The sequence below is a fragment of the Macaca thibetana genome, chromosome 12 (assembly GCF_024542745.1).
Source record: "Macaca thibetana thibetana isolate TM-01 chromosome 12, ASM2454274v1, whole genome shotgun sequence".
NCBI lineage: Eukaryota > Metazoa > Chordata > Mammalia > Primates > Cercopithecidae > Macaca > Macaca thibetana.
The window spans coordinates 87447659-87465285 of NC_065589.1; the positions used below are offsets into that span (position 1 = coordinate 87447659).

General features: G+C 30.7%; 1 long non-coding RNA gene across 2 annotated transcripts in view; it reads right to left on the reverse strand.

The window, feature by feature from the left end:
• Positions 1–17280, reverse strand: part of LOC126933205 (uncharacterized) — a 127036-nt gene extending 109756 nt beyond the window's left edge. For both annotated transcript variants that reach the window (XR_007718455.1, XR_007718456.1), the window contains exons 1-3: positions 17202–17280; positions 514–593; positions 60–253 (exon numbers count right to left, since the gene is read on the reverse strand). This is a non-coding gene — a long non-coding RNA (uncharacterized LOC126933205). The remainder of the gene's footprint in view (positions 1–59; positions 254–513; positions 594–17201) is intronic.
• Positions 17281–17627: the final 347 nt, after the last annotated feature.

Genomic DNA, 17627 nt, shown 5'->3' on the forward strand with positions numbered 1-17627 from the left:
ATACCATAGGATAGTGATTTTCTTTCATATCTGTAGGAATGATAAACTCTGTCTCGTACCAGATATGAAGGCAGCAGTGATGCTATAGCTGTAGACATGTCCACATTCCAAGCAGGAAGAAGGAGCAGGACAAACAGTAGAATGATACACAGGCCAGCTGGGTCATCCTCCAATAAAGAACCTTCCCAGAAACCATACCCAGTGAATTGTTTATATCTTAGTGGCCAAAACTGTGTCAAATGTCTACTTTTAGCTGCAAAGGAAGCAGAGAAAATATTTTCACCTGGCACACGGCTCCCCCAAGTAAAGTGCAGCTTCATTAGTAAATAAAATAGTGAGAATTGATATTAGGTAGCCTACTAACAGTTTCTAACATATAGTCCTTGACCTCAAAGTGTTCATAGTCTATTCTGGAAATGTACATATAAAAATACTTAAAATATATTTTAAATTCTACTTCTACCAACAAGGTATTGCCAAGGAGAGAGCAATCTTCACATGATAAACATTTACCTGTAAGAAAGCAATAGATTACATTTCCCTATGTAGAAATTCAAGGCAGTTTCTAGCTTCAAGGCACAACAACTCCAATACTGTAGAAAAGAAAAAGAAAGAAAGAAATTAATACATTTTGAAAACCAACAATGGGCATTATCTGTGGACTGATTCCCTGATGCATTGTTTGAGAGAAAATAGCAAAACAAAACCAAGGTAGAAAGCCAAGGCAACATTTGAGGCTTTTCTCAGAGCACTCTTTGCTACTTCACTAGGAAGATAGAGAAATGTGGTGCCTGACAGCCTCAGTCGCTGAACCTTCTTGGGGCTATAATGCACACAGTATTAGCAAGTCCCGTAGCCAACTCATGGGAAAAACAAACAAACAAACAAACAGCGGTCTCAGGTACTAAGAGAAGGCAACCAGCCTCCCACAGCTACAGAAGGCTCCAACACACCATCTTCCGCAGAGTTTGTGCAGCCCACATGAAGCACAGAATTTTCATGTGGTAGAGAATAAGTACATATCACCAAATAGCTAACATTGAATACTGCTTGATAGTAAGTGAAAGTAGCAGTCTAGGAAACACAAATAATAGAGCCAACTGAAAAATATTACTGAATAGTGAAATGACACATACCTAAAATAAAAAGCAATTATTCTAAAAATTTCAAAATTTTTGAAATAAAATATGCCTATTCAAATAACAAATATTAATATAATATCCAAATAACAGAATGGATATTGATAAGGAGCTAAGAAAATCTTCCTGTACAAAATTAAAAAAAAGTGAAGAGATGTAAAATATGAAATACAAATGAAGAGACATGGAGGATATATTAAGACTTTCCAACATACATCTAAAAGTAGATCCAAAATTAGTGAGTTAAAAGAATAAAAGGGAAAAGAAAATAAAGAAGAGTCCCTGAGACTTTCTCCAAAACTTAGTAGAACTGTTATTTTAAAATAGTTCACTAAGAATCGAACAGATCATTTTTTCACACTTATTTATATTCAACAAAATGAGAATAAGGCTGGCTTCAAATTTCTAGAAAAAACAGAAAGTTACTTTAAATCAGGAATGATTTTCCATCTTTATCACCATGCAAGGACCAAGGTTTTCTAGTCACGCAAGAACTCAGAAAGTTCACCTGTTAAACACATTAATAGAAAATGTATTTCAGCAAAAAAAAAAAAAAAAAAGAAAAGTGGATTCAGAATAAAATGGGTGTTTCAAGAGGCAGTAAAGAGCACACATATCAGTTAGACGAGATCTGGTGTGTTCAGGGTGGTTTGGCTGTAGACAACACATATATCAATTAAACATAATGTTAGATATAAATAAATATTGATACTATTAAATAATTACTTTAACAGCAATTTGGAATATTATTCCAGATTATAACAACATGGATACTGATCAGAGAGTGATTAGGAGTAAAAAATCCAAGCAAAATACAAATGTATAAATGTCTTTGTCTTCAGTGGAGTGTGTGCAGGGGTGGAGAATATTTTCACAGGCAAAGGGATAGGCAAAGATTTCTTAGAACATTAAAACCATATGCATCATAGAAATATGATAAATTCACTTTATTGACATTAAATACAGCTGTTCTTTAAAAGACAGTGTTGTGAAAATAAAAAGTCAATTAATAGAAACTACCTGCAAACATAGTGTCAAAGAACTATCTAGAATATGTAAAAAATACTTACAAGTCAACAATAAGAATAACAAATAAGCAATTGAAGATGAGTCAAATGTTTTCATGAGCACCTCACAAAAGAAGATTTTGACTGGCTGAAAACCAAATGCAAAGGATCTCTCTATCAATATTCATCAAAAAACAAGATACAAACTGAAGGAACAAGCAATTGAAAGCACAGTGAGATACTGCTATTCATGCCCTGTTGAGGGGTTAAAATTTAGTAGCTTGACAATAGCAAATAATGGCAGAGATGTGAAACTCTGGGACATTACTGGTTCTAATGCAAAACTGTACAATCTGGAAATTACTTGGCTAAAATTAGAATTCAAAAATACATATATATATATTTGTAGCTATTGTAAAATGTGTTGAGTTATTGATTTGATTCTCAGCTTGCTTGCTGTTGGTGTATCGCAGAGCTACTGATTTGTGTACACTAAATTTTGTACCCTGAAACTTTTCTAAATTCATTTATCAATTCTAGGAGCTTTTTGGAGGAGTCTTTAGGGTTTTCTAGGTAAACAATAATATCATCAGCAAACAGCGACAATTTAACTTCCTCTTTAGCAGTTTGGATTCCCTTTATTTCTTCCCCTTGTTTAATTGCTCTGGCTAGGACTTCCGGTACTATATTGAACAAAAGTGGTAAGAATGAGCATCCTTTTCTTGTTCCAGTTCTTAGAGAAAATTCTTTCAACATTTCCCCATTCAGTATTATGCCGGCTGTGGGTTTGTCATAGATGGTTTTTTTATTACATTTAGGTATGTCCCTTGTATGCCAAATTTGCTGAGGGTTTTAATCATAAAGAGATGCTAGATTTTGTCAAATGTTTTTTCTGCGTCTATTGAGATGATCATGTGATCTTCATTTTTAATTATTTTTTTGTGGTATATCACATTTATTGACTTGCATATGTGAAACCATCCCTGCATCCCTGGTATGAAACTCACCTGATTATGGTGGATTATCTTTTCAATATGTTGTTGGTAAGCTAGCATTTTGTTAAGGATTTTTGTATCTATGTTCATCAGGGATATTGGTATTTAGTTTTCTTTTTTTGTTGTGTCCTTTTTTTCTAAGATAGGGAGTAAGACAAAAATGTCCACTCTCACCAGTCTCATTCAATATCATGCTGAAAAATTAACTCAGTTCAATATAACAAGAAAAAGAAATAAAGTATACACAGAGTGGAAAGGAATAAACAAAGATCCCCATTTGCAGGAGATATGATTGCACAGAAAATATCAAGGAATCTATACAAATAATTACATAACTAATGAAAGAGTTGGGCAAGGCCATCAGATACAAGGCCAACAAGCAAAAACACATTTTTTTCTATATAGTACTAATAATTAATTGGACATATTTTTAAAATAACATTTACATTCACTCAAAAATCAAAAGGCATAGCTACAAATCTAATAAAACGTGTACAGAATCTATGTACTGAAAACCACAAAACACTCATAAAAGAAATCAAAGAAGATCTAAATAAATTGAGAGACATACAGTGTTAATGAATTGGAAAACTCAGTAAGTAAAAATGTCAATTTTTTATTTATTCACAAAAAGATCTAATACAATTATTATCAAAATTCCAGCAAAATATTTTTTAGATATAAACAGGTTTACTTTAATGCTTACATGGCAAGGTAAAGGAACTAGAATAGCAAAAAAATTTTGTAAAAGGATAAAGATGAAGGGGTTATTTCTCAATCTGATTTCAAAATTCTTATTATAGAGCTATAGTAATCATACTGTGTGGTATTGGTAGAGAGATAGACATACAAATCAGTCGAACAGAATACAGAGCCCAGATAATGACCCCATACAAATACAGACAACTGTTGTTGATAAATGTGCAAAGGGATTCAATGGAACAAAGATATCTTTTCAACAAATAGTGCTGGAACAATTTGATATCCATAGAAAAAAAAACAAAAACAAAAACAAAACAAAACAAAAACCTTGTACTGAATCTCATGCCTTACCTAAAAAAACTATCTCAAAATGGATTGTTAATTTAACAGTAAAATATAAAGCTGAAAAACTTTTAAAATATGCCATAGGAAAATATCTTTGAGACTTAGGACTTGCTAAAGAGTTCCTGAATACCTTTGAGATCTTGGGCTAGCAAAATAATGATCTATAAAAGAAAATAAATAAATAAATTGGTCATTAAGATTAAAATATTTTTCTCCATGAAAGACATGCTCTGTTAAGAGGGTGAAAATACAAGCAACAATGGGAGAAATCAAGTACGGAAACTCAACAGAAAGAGAATAAATAACTAACTTTCAAAAATAGACAAATGACAGTTACTTCATCAAAGAAAACATAGATGACAAGTAATCACATGAAAAGTTTTGTATTATTTGCTGTTTGTAAAATGCGTATTGAAACCATGATGGGGTAGCACTATACACATAGTAAAACGGCTAAAACTTTTGTAAAGAAAATACTAAAACAAAATTGGTAACAATAAAGAACAGAAACTGTGATTCATTTCTGGTGGAAATGCCAAATGGTACAGTTAGAAAAATAGTGTAGCCTGTTGGTGGGACTGTAAACTAGTTCAACCATTGTGGAAAACAGTATGGCGATTCCTCAAGGACCTAGAACTAGAAATACCATTTTACCCAGCCATCCCATTACTAGGTATATACCCAAAGGATTATAAGACATGCTGCTAATAAAGACACATGCACACGTATGTTTATTGAGGCACTATTCACAATAGCAAAGACTTGGAATCAACCCAAATGTCCATCAGTGACAGATTGGATTAAGAAAATGTGACACATATACACTATGGAATACTATGCAGTCATAAAAAAGGATGAGTTCGTGTCCTTTGTAGGGACATGGATGCAGCTGGAAACCATCATTCTAAGCAAACTATCGCAAGAATAGAAAACCAAATACAGCATGTTCTCATTCATAGGTGGGAACTGAACAATGAGATCACTTGGACACAGGAAGGGGAACCTCACACACTGGGTCCTATTGTGGGGAGCGGGGAGGGGAGAGGGATAGCATTAGGAGATATACCTAATGTAAATGATGAGTTAATGGGTGCAGCACACCAACATGGCACATGTATACATATGTAACAAACCTGCACATCGTGCACATGTACCCTAGAACTTAAAGTATAATTTAAAAAAAAATAGTGTAGCAAGTCCTTGTAAAGTTAAATCTACGCTTACCTTGTGACTCAATAGTCGCACTACAAAGTATTTACCCTAAAGTAAGGAAAACTATGTCCTCACCAAAAACTGTACATGAATATTTATAGCAGCACTATTCATAATCTTCCAAACTGTAAATGACCTAAATGTCTTTTAGGAAGTGATTGGATAAACAAACTGTGTTGCATCCATAAAATAGAATAGTAATAAAAAGGGATGAGTTAGCCAGATAATCAAAGTTATCATCAATAGTATTAACTCATGATAGTACGTATTCTTGATGTGGTGTGATAGAAATGACAAAGGTAGACTTCTATGATCTTCCTCCCCAAAACTCATATAACCTCACTGTAATTATGAGAAAAGCATCAGGCAAATCCTAATCGAGGGACATTCTACAAAAAACCTCACCAGTACTCTTTGAAACTGTTAAAATCTTCAAAACTGAGGACAATCTGAGAAAAATGCCACAGCAAAGAGGAACCTAAGAAGACAATGCAAGTAAACATGATGTAGTATCATTAATGAGACCTGGAAACAGAAAAACGGCATTAGATTAAAATGAAGGAAACATGAATAATGTATGGACTTTAAATATTGGTTCCTTAAGAGTGAAAATATACCATACCATTACAAGATATTAATAACAGGTGAAACAGTGTGAGGGCTATGTGAACTCTGTATACTATCTTCGTATTCTTCTGTAAATCTGAAACTGTCTGAAAATGAAGAGTTCATTAAAATATTTTTAAATGCATGAAAATAAACTTGATAATTAAAGCCATCCATGAAAGAAAGTTTTAAAAATATGAAGCGAACTATTGATATATACAACAACTTAGATGAATCTCAGAGACATTTCTCTGAGTGAGAGAAACTAGTCTCAAAAAGTTGCTTACTGTATGGCTCCACTTAGGTTCTCAAAAATACCATAGTGATGGAGAACGCATTAGTGATTGTCAGGGATGAGATGCTCGAAGGAATTTGATTGTGAAGTGATAGCAACAGGAAATTTTATGGGGTGAGAAAACTATTTCATCTCTTTGATGTGGTAATGGTTACTCAAATCTATAGAGTAGATCTGAGTGTTAAAACTCAAATTTACATCAAAAAAAGTTTTATATTGATTAAAGATAAGTAAATGTAAAAAATAAACAAGTTATAGAAATGTACATATGGAATGCTTCTTTGGGGATGAGGAAGGGAAAGAAAAAAGTACGTTGAGCTCTGTGGGCTTCTATGTGCATGGCAATCATCTGGAAGAGTAAAGAACCCACTAAACGTAGTTATTTGGGCCAAGCTGGAGAAAGACTATTCATTATTTTCCTTTAAATATTTTTGAGTTGGTTATTTATTTTAAAAGTAAATGTAAAGAAAAAATAAAATAAACTGTACCCAAAGATTTTTACAGGAATAGTCATAGCTTTTTTCTTTATAATAGCCAAAACCTAAAAGCAAACCAAATGTACATGTAAAGTAGAGGGAATAGATAAATTGTGACATTGCCATGTAAGGTATTATTTGGCTTAAAAAGTAATACAGATGAATCTCAAAAGCATTGCGCTACTCAAATGGACTCAGTCATCAAAGAGTACATACTATATAATTCTACATATATCAAATTATAGAGAAGGCAAATATCTAGTGTAAAAAAAACAAATTATAGATTATCTGGAATGAAGGGAGTTGTAGCATCTAGGGGAGGAGATGACTACGTAGGGAGTTGAGGGAATTCTTTGGGGTGATGAAGATGTTCTATATCTTAATTGTGTCAGTGGTTAAATAAGTGAATACATTTGTCAAAATTTATCACTTAAATGAATGCATTTTATTATACATAAATTATACCTCCAGGTTGATTTTTTTAAAGATTATACCTTACTTAACATTGTAATTTAAAAAAAAAAAAAATAGGGCTGTTCGAGGGGGAATGGGAAAATGGCTTGGAGAAATTGATGTCATTTTATTTCCTTTTAGTTTCATGCTTCTTTCAATTTTTAAAAATCTGGTTGATAAACTGAATCTTGAATGTAAATAATAAATATTAGTTTCAGAAATTGTACATAATTTTAAATTTAAAGCCATGATGTAATTATTATCTCTTGTTTTTCAGCATGAGAAAAGTCAATAACATTTTTCAGAGTACAGATGAGGTATCTGTGAGCAACTAGAATGGGAATCATTATTCATTTGACAAAGAACAAAATCGAGTAAAGTCCAAGCACTGTGATGGGGGATTAGGGTCTCTAGAGAGCATGGTTCATGACAATTTTTGGTGGCAAGGAAAGGCATCACCATTTCTAGTATTTATTTTTTTGTTCCTTTTTTTCCCTTATGAATTGTATGAGAGAACTAATATATCTCTCTTTGTAATCCTTTTAAATTTTTCTAAACTGATTGCTATGGAATGATATATGATTGTGGTTTAATTTATTTGTTCTTGATTAATAGTGAAGTTAAATGTCTTATTTTATATTAACTGACCATTTGGATTTCAACTTATGTGACTTCCTATTCACATCTTTGTCACTTATTTTACTTCCTTGTTTTTTTTTGCTCTTACTCTGTATGTGAGTTTCATAATATTAATTCTTTGAAAGTTGCATGTGTTGCATGTATCTCTTCTGTGGCTTGTATATTTCTCTCTTTTTCTTCTTTCTTAATGTTTACTTTTTGTATTTTAAATCTTAGGTGACTAGTTCGCCTAGAATTTACTTTTGAGAATGTTTTAAAGGTGAGAATATTAATATTCTTCTTTCCATTTGCGTGGGGGAGTTAAACAATTGTTCTGTCAAATTTATTGAATAATTCATCTGTCCCACTGATTTTAAATGCATTTATTTGCATACATCAAATTTCTGTATATGTATGGGTCCGAATCATTGGTATCTTCATCCTTTTATCAATGATGAATTACCAGAATTTCATTAGCACTATATTTAGTCTTCTAAATTGTAGAACAGTCTCCCAATCTTGCTCCTCTTTTTCAAATTCACTATGCCTATTCTTGAATATATAATATGATCAGCTTGAGAACGTTTGTAAAATAAACTTTTGTGAATTCACTTGAAATTGCAAGTAATAGTGGAAGAATTTTCATCATGATATTGACTTTTCCCATTCATAAACATGGTGTATCTTTAAACTTAACTTGCATCTTATCTTCTGTGTCTAAATTTTATAATATCCACTGATGTTAGAATTAATCTTGAATATCTTATAGGCTTTGTTACTTTTCTAAGATGCTCCATTTATTAAATCATAAAGTTTTTAATAATATTTTACTGACATAAATATGTAACTTCAATTTAAAATAACTTACATCTACTAATATTTCTGTAGATGTGTCTGGGTTTTTAGGTAGACAATTCCTTTTCTGAAAACATCCCTTTCTGTTTCTTCTTTAATTTCTAAATTTTAAAACTTATTTCATAGTTTAGAATATCTAATGCAATACTGAATAGAAGTATGATACAATACATACTTGCTTTGTACATGGATTTAAAGGAAACTATTACATTTGCTTTGAAAAACAATGTTTGTGTAAGTTTATGGTAAATAAAACTTATGAAGAAAAATTTTTCTATTTCTAGTGTTACAAAATGTAAATGTGATTTAATGGTTTATTCTTTATTGAAATTAACTATTTTCATTTCTACTTTAATATTTAATGTGTTGGTTGAAATAGATTTTTAAATGTTAAATCAACTTTGAACATTATGATTTGGTATGTTTTTAAAGATTATTTTACTATGTTTATATATAAAATTAGTTTTGGTCATCTTTCCTCATATACTTCTTGCATTGTCTGCTATAAAAACTTATAGTATCCTTATAAAATTATTTGGTAATCATTGAGTTTTTTACTCTAGAAGAATTTATATAATATTGGGCTTCATGTTGCTTAAATGCAAAACATAATATGTTTATAAAACATATATGGGAATGCCTATTGTTTGAGTGAGGGACTAGGTATAGATTTTGCAGATACGGATATACAGAGGTACTATTTTTTCATGAGTAGGGTGGGTAAGTTACAGTTTTTAGAAACCATCTAGATTTTACATCTTTTTATACACATTTGTAGGATTTTAGCTATTTTTTTAAACTGGCAACATTGCACATATTTGACATGTAACATTTTCATTATCGTATAATTCTAAATGTTTCCTAGGTTTCATTACAATTTCTCATGTAATCCACTGTTTACTTATAGTAGGTTATTACATAAAATTTAGGCTATATTGTTACTTAACTCTCCCTTAGTTCTTTTCAGCTTAGAGAAGCTATCCTATACAACTACTCCCACATGCCATTTTTTGTGAAAATATGTATTTTGTGTCCTAGAACCTGATGAGGTTTCACAAGTCTACTACTGCGGGCTACAAAAATTCAAATTCTCTACATTATAAATATAGGCATTATATATGTTTGTTTGAACTTAATATTTGTTCACCATGTTGTTCAAATCTATATTTTTACTGATTTTTTTTCTACTTAATTTATCAATAACTAAAATAAGTATACTAAAATCTATACAAGGGGATTTGTCAATTTCTCCTGATAATTATGCTAATTAATGCTCTGTATGAATTTGGAACTAGTTAAATAAAACAAAACTTTGGAATTGTTATATTTATTTTCTGGAATTTTCTTCTTACTGTTTAAGTATATTTATTTTTAAACTACTAGAACTATAACAGCTTTATTTATGTTAACTAGGATTATTTACAAATTATTTTAAATACCAGGTTTGGTCAAATCAGATTTGTTGCATTTATTGATTTTTATTATTTATATCATATTATTTAAATATTTACTTTTAATTGCTTTCTTTTCCTACCATTTTCCTTTTGTAATCTTCAACTTGTCAAATTTTATCTATTCCACATTTTACCTCTATTACTAAGAAAATTAAGCATTAAACTCTTAACTTATATACTTAATAAAGTTTAATGTTACTAATTATTTCTCCCATTCTCACAAAAATATCCAAAATTTTTAATTCCCAAAACTGTTACATTTTATGTTTGTTCTTTATTAATCAGTATAATATTCATGATTGTTACAAAAATTATTGTTTTGTACTGTCAGAATTATTTAGTTTTACCCACCTGCTTTTATATATATATATAATATATATAATATTATATATAATTTGTTCATCTTTGCTTTGTATATCTCATTCCTTTTTCTTTCTTTTAATTTCTTTCTTTCTGATTTATATCATATAGTCATTCTTTTGGGACTGGCATGTAAGTATTCTTCTGTTCCTATCTCATTTTCATTCTTTAAAAACAAATATTTGGTTTTATCACTGGAAAAAATTTGTATATTTGTAGGGTAAAAAGCATGATGTGCCAATAAAGTTGTATTTAATGGAATGTGCAAATCAAGTTCATTAACATATTCATTATCTCACATACTTGTCTTTTTTATGGTGAGAACATGTAAAATCTAGTCTCTTAAGAATTTTCAATTATACAATGCATTGTTATTAATTACAATTATTATGTTTTACAATATATCTCCTGAACTTATTCCTCCTGTACAACTCAAATTTTGTATCCTTTGACCACCTCCCCGTCCCCCACCACCTCACTCAGTAACCACTATTTTACTCCACTTCTATGAGTTAAACTTTTTAGATTTCACATATAAATGAAATAGTGAGGCATTTGTCTTTCTGTGATTCGATTCATTTCACCTGGCATAATATCCTCCAAGTTAACTCATGTTGTCACAAATGACAGAATTTTCTTTTTTTTTTTAAGGCTGAATAGTATTCCATTGTGTGTATATATCACATTTTCCTTAACCATTTAAACCAAGTTTAAAAAATAGAACTGCCATGTTACCCAGAAATCCCACTACTGAACATGTATTTTTTTAAAAAAATGAAATCAGTATGTCAAAGAGATCTTTGTACTTCCATGTTTATTGCCACATTATTTACAATAGCCAAAATATGGGACCAACATGTGAATATCCAGTTTTCCCAGCACCATTTTTTGAAGAGATTGTGTGTTCTGGGCAATTGTGTTGAAGATAATTTGACCATAAATGACTGGATCTATTTCTGCATTCTCTCCTCTGTTCCATTGAAGTGTACCAGTGCTATCCTGTTTTGTTTACTATATCTTAGTAAATGATTTTGATATCAGGTAGTGTGATGCCTCCAGATTTGTTCTTTTAACTTAAGATTGCTTTGGCTTTTTAAGGTTTTCTGTGGTCCTGTGTGAACTTTAGGATAGTGCTATTTTCTTAATATTGTCACTGAAATTTTTATAGGGATTGCACTAAATCTGTAGATCATTTTGTGCAGTTGGATATTTTAAAAATGCTAATTCTTCTGATCCATAAACACAAGTTACCTTTTCGTTTACTTGTATCTTCTTCCATCATCATACAAATCTTTCATTCTTTAGTTAAAATTATTTCTAAGTGTTTTTTGATGATATTTTACGTGGAATTGTTTTCTTAATTTCTTTATCAGATAGTTTATTTCGTGTATAGAAACACTACTTATTTTTGTATATTGATTTTGTATTCTGCAACTTTACAAAAATCATCTATAGTTAATACACTTTTTGTGGAATCTTTAGGATTTTCTATATATAAGATGATATCTGCAAACAGAGGCAATTTTATTTTCTCCTTTCTGATTTAGATGTTCTATTTCTTTTTAATAATAAATTAGCTATATAATTGAGACGTGATAAATATTTTTCCCAGCACCTTAAAAATATTTTCTCCCATTAATTTTTGTCTTCTTATGTTGCTCTTAAAAAGTTATCTGTAAACCTAAGTGTCATTCTGTTACATGGACTCCCATTTATTATCTTTGGTCGCAATTAAGACTGCCTTCCCTCTTTTAGTGAACTTCCTTATAATATTTTAAATATTGTCTTTAGGACTTAATGTGCAAATGCTTTTGGCATCTTTGTCATGACATCTTTGCCTGTGCTTATGTCCTAAATGGTATTGCCTAGGTTTTCTTCTAGGGTCCTTGTAGTTTTGGGATTTACATTTAAGTCTTTCATATATCTTGAGTTAATTTTTGTATATGGTGTAAAAACGGGGTCCAGTTTCAATTTTCTACATATGGCTAGCCAGTTCTTCCAGCACCATTGATTAAGTATTGAATCTTTTCAGAATAAAATACCTAGGAGTACGGCTAACAAGGGAAGTGAAGAACCTCTTCAAGGAGAACTACAAACCACTCCTCAGAGAAATCAGACACAAACAAGTGGAAAAGCATTCCACGCTCATAGATCGGAAGAACCAATATTGTGAAAATAGCCACATTGCCCAAAGTGATTTATAGATTTAATGCTATTCCCATATAACTGCCACTGACATTCTTCAGAGTTAGAAAAAAACTATTTAAAAATTCATATGGTACCAAAAAAAGCCCGAATAACCAAGAAAATCCTAAGCAAAAAGAACAAAGCTAGAGGCATTACGCCACCAACTTCAAACTCTACTACCAGGCTACAGTAACCAAAACAGCATGGTACTAGTACAAGAACACACACATAGGTCAATGGAACAGCATAAAGAAACCAGAAATAAGACCACACACCCACAACTATCTGATCTTTTACAAAGTAATGCATTTCTAGGAACACTTATACCTGAAAGTCTTTCTTGGCTTTGCAATTTTTCTCAACAATGCTTAAATTTTCACTGAAGTTCTTCTTTATACAAAAAAAACTGGGTGATATTTTTCTTGCAACCACCCAATTCATAACTAATGCTAATCTGTAATTTTTTGAAAATTACCAGGTATAAATATTAACAAAAAAAGCCATCTACATACCAAAAGACTAAAACAAAAAACTGAAACGTTCTCTCAATTTCAAGACTAGTTGGAACTATAACCAACTCTGTACTATATACAGGAGTCACCTAAAGCAATAATACAATGGTACAAACTCAGTATGGGGGAGAAAAAATGCATAAAAAAAATATTTGAAAATGTAGCAATATTAATAACAGATTTTATCAATTCTACTAAATAAAATAAAGAGAGTACAATTTGTTAAATTAAATTTATTTTTTAGGCAGTTGGGTTATAAGAATTAATAATACATGAAAAATACAATTCAGCAGAAGAAATCAGACACAAAATATATAAATGAATAAATGGATAAAATACCTTTTAATAGTGGTAAGTTCTAATAAATAGATATAATCTATATGGCGGTTAAGGACTCATCACATGGAGATATGTTACATAATACGGTCAAGTAAAACTTTTCTCCAGTAATTTTTGAATTGTTATCTAAGAGCAGGTAGGAGCCATTATAAAAACATTTAAGACAGTATTCCTCTACCCTAGCTACATATTGGAATCATCCAAGAAATTTTAAAAAATACTCTTGACTGTTCCCTCATCCAATCTCCAAAATTCTTATTTCGTCAATTTGGGTTGGAGCACATGCACTGTTTTATATTATACCCCTTTGGGGTTTGGAATTTTCATTCTCATCCATGGCTGAGAGTCACGGATGAGAATGGCCTAAGGCCATGGTTTTCCACACATTAGAAGCACCTGAAGAGTTTTTAAAATCTCATTTCTCAAGCTGCTTTCACATCAATTAAATCAGGATATCTGAGGGCAGGTTCCTGGCATCAGTCTTCTTTTGTAACACTCCCGGTTATTTCAGTGTATAGACACACTGAGAGCCTGTGTTCTGGAGGACGAATATTCTAAGTAGAGGAAAGAACAAATGCAAAGGCCCAAAGGCAGGGGTAAGCTTGATGTTTTCCAAGTCCAGAAAGAAAGCCAGATTTAATGGAGGGAATAGAAGTGTGTTCCAAGATGGTATGGTAATGGCAGTTTCAATGAAAATCATCTAGCTATGATTAATCAGAAGGATAATTAGTATAATTTCTATTTAAAAAATTTTTTGGCCACTGCAGAGATTAGGCAATATATACACAAGAATAAAAGCAGGGATTAATAGAAGTAGTCTAAGCAAATAAAGAATATATAAAATGAAGTTGAAGAAATAACTATAAGAACAAAATAAAAATTATAAAAGAGTAATTTGTAAAACACTATAAAAATAAACTTGAAAATTTAAGTGAAATGAGTCTTTAGCAAAATACACCTGAATTTCTAATAGACCAGTAAACTAAGATGATAATAAAACATTTATCAAACCACTCACAAAAAGAAAAAAAAAAAGGCCTGTATTATGAGTGAATAAACAAATTAAAATGCTATTTAAATGTATCCAAAACATAATTTTAAGAACAAAGCTTCTAAATTGATTTTTTTGACTCTATCATAGCACTGATGGCAAAACTGGACGAAGACACAAAAGTCAAACCAGCAAACCAAAATAGCAATACAAAAATATTACTTATTGAAATGATATCAAGTTGCAAAAAAGTACTTCCTATTGACCAGGTCTGAAAAATAATTAGAATTTTTTTAAAAAATTCAATGTTAAAAAAATTTTTTTAAAAGCATATTATTTATGCTGTATATAAAAAATTACATTCTGTGTGCAGATGGATTTCATTTTAGACATATAAAGATTATTTCTTTTCAGAAAACATACTAAAATAATATGGTAACTAACATATACACAAAGACACTTATTAAGATTGAAATTAGTTATCGATAAGACCAAATAAATATTTAGCTACTCTGTTCCTCACATTCTGTGAGTTCTGTGGGTTGCTTTATGGCTGTAATCTATGAACTCTACTAGGCAATGCTGAGCTGGGCTGAACTGACTGGATTCAGGCTGAAGGAGTAACTTATCTAGACCATGTGGCCCCCATGGTATAGGTCACAGGATCAGGGTTAGTAAAACAACATAAACCCATTAAAAATGTCTTTACCTGTGTATCGTTGGTCCAATCAAGTAACATGGTTCAACTTAAACTCAATGGAGTGTAAAATTCATGGGAAAGGTGAGGAGAAATACATAATTGAAAAGAAACTGTAAAATCTACCTCTTAAAATAAACAAACTAACTAAATAAATAAACCCTTAATATTATATGAAAATAGATACCTTCATAGAAGAAAATTAATATCTATATCTTCATAGAATAATATAACAGGGATTGAGCTATCACAAACCAATGCCAACCTAAAGCTTAACAACTTAAACATATTTTATTAAAGTGATAGAAATGAAACAGATCCTTACTTTACCAGTATTATTGAATAATATTCTGGAAATTCTCGCCAGTGCAATTAGAGAAGAGAAGGAAATGCACAGAATATAAAATTGAAAGGAGAATAGAAATTTAACACTTTTTGTGGATGTTATGACTATATAAGCAAGAAAACTCAAGAGAATATACCACAATCTACAAATAATAAAAGAATGTAAAAAAAAGTGAATGATTAGCCAATTAATATAAACAGCAGCTTTCCTGTATACAAACAGTGGCAGGTTAAGATAGAAAGAAAAAGTTCTTTTGTTAATTAGGTTAGCATCAATGATAATAATAATCAAGAGTATAGCTAACTAGAAATCTACTGACTTTATTTTAAAAAAAGATTACAAATCTGATATATTGAATGACAAACATATAACTGAAAGATATCAATAATCTTGAATGAATAGTAAAAAAAATCATGTTCTTTGATTAAAAACTGTGTTTTTATAATTCTCCCTAAATTAAATTCATAAATACTATTCAATAGAAATGAAAACTCCATCTGCCTTTTTATCTGGAGGAACACTTGACAAAATAACACTGGGGTTCATCTAGGAAAATAAATATGTGACAATATCCAGGAAATTTCAGAAAAAGATCAGTAATGTGACCCCTGCCAGATATTAAAATGGCCACTAATGTGGGTCTGTTTAGATAACTTAAGATTCTTTTATATAATAATTAATATAAAGCTATTAAAAACAAAAATATGAATTGTCATATGCAGAGTTTCAGGACATTATTTAAAATATATAAAAATATTAAATACTATTATAAATTTTAAAACATACATATCAAATGTTTCTGAAAGAATATACTTAAAACTATTAAGCAGTTACATAGTCTCAGAGGCGCTAGTGGTTTTCCAGTAGGAGGAAAACTTGTACTTTTTATTGTCTGATGCTTTTTTATCATATGCATGTATTACTTTAGTTGTTGTTCTTAATGCTCAAAAAGCTTTTGAGTGCTGATGGGTTATAATGTATCCAGGAATTGAAATGAAATGTATACCCATAACAAATCATATATTTAAACATTACTGAACAACATGCATTCAAATCATTTAAATAATTTATTTATTTAATGTATATACTATACTATTAAATTTAAGGCATTCGTTTATCCCGAAAGACATATTTAGCATAAATTTCTTTTGTTTTAATTGTTATAATATTTGACAATAACTGAAAATTATTTGATGTTTCCATTAATTTTTACAGTTTTTACTCTTAACTTGCCATGTGAATGTGTTACCATTCAAAAGAGCTAGCCAATAATATCTGGAATATTCTCATTTAGTAAAAAGCTCAGTTAACATCATTCCTTTCAGACACAAGGTTAAGGAACATTGACTGAAGAATCATGATACAGTGTTCAAGAAATCTACCATTTTATTGAGTGGCCAGCGAGATAATTATAGTTTCTCATAAAGCGACAATCCAAGTATTCTTTAAACCTCATCCTTTGCTGGTGTTTCAAAATTCCAAACTAAAAGAGTTCAAGTTATTGTGATTTTCAAATACAAATATTTCAGTATCTGAAATAACTGAACTAACTCCCTAAAATATATAGAAACAGTTAGTGAAGGCTAAATGCAAAGGAAATGTACCATCTTACCTTAGTTGCAACCAGATCGCTAAAACAACTTTGCCCAAGAATCTGGCCCTACGGAAACATATTTGCTGTTGAAACAAGGTCTCTTTGCTAGTTATTTCGTTGCATGTCCATCTGCTATGTTGAAATTTTGCCAGCTCACAAACTGGTCTGCTATTTTCAGTAAAGCATGTGCCAAAGCAGCACATGGTTTAGACTGGCAGATTACATAAGGCTGTGAGTATCCACTATAATAAAAATTTAGTCTTTTGCCCAGTATGTTTGATCCTTAAATTGCTCACTGCACGCTCATTAACTCAAAAAAAAAAAAAATCCCTTGAAAGAGATGACATACTATTAGTTTACTTTACTGTTAAGGAATCTTGACAGAGATGAAATGACTTAATCAGAGGCACAGGTGAATATTTAACGGAATGTTTGTGTTTGTTT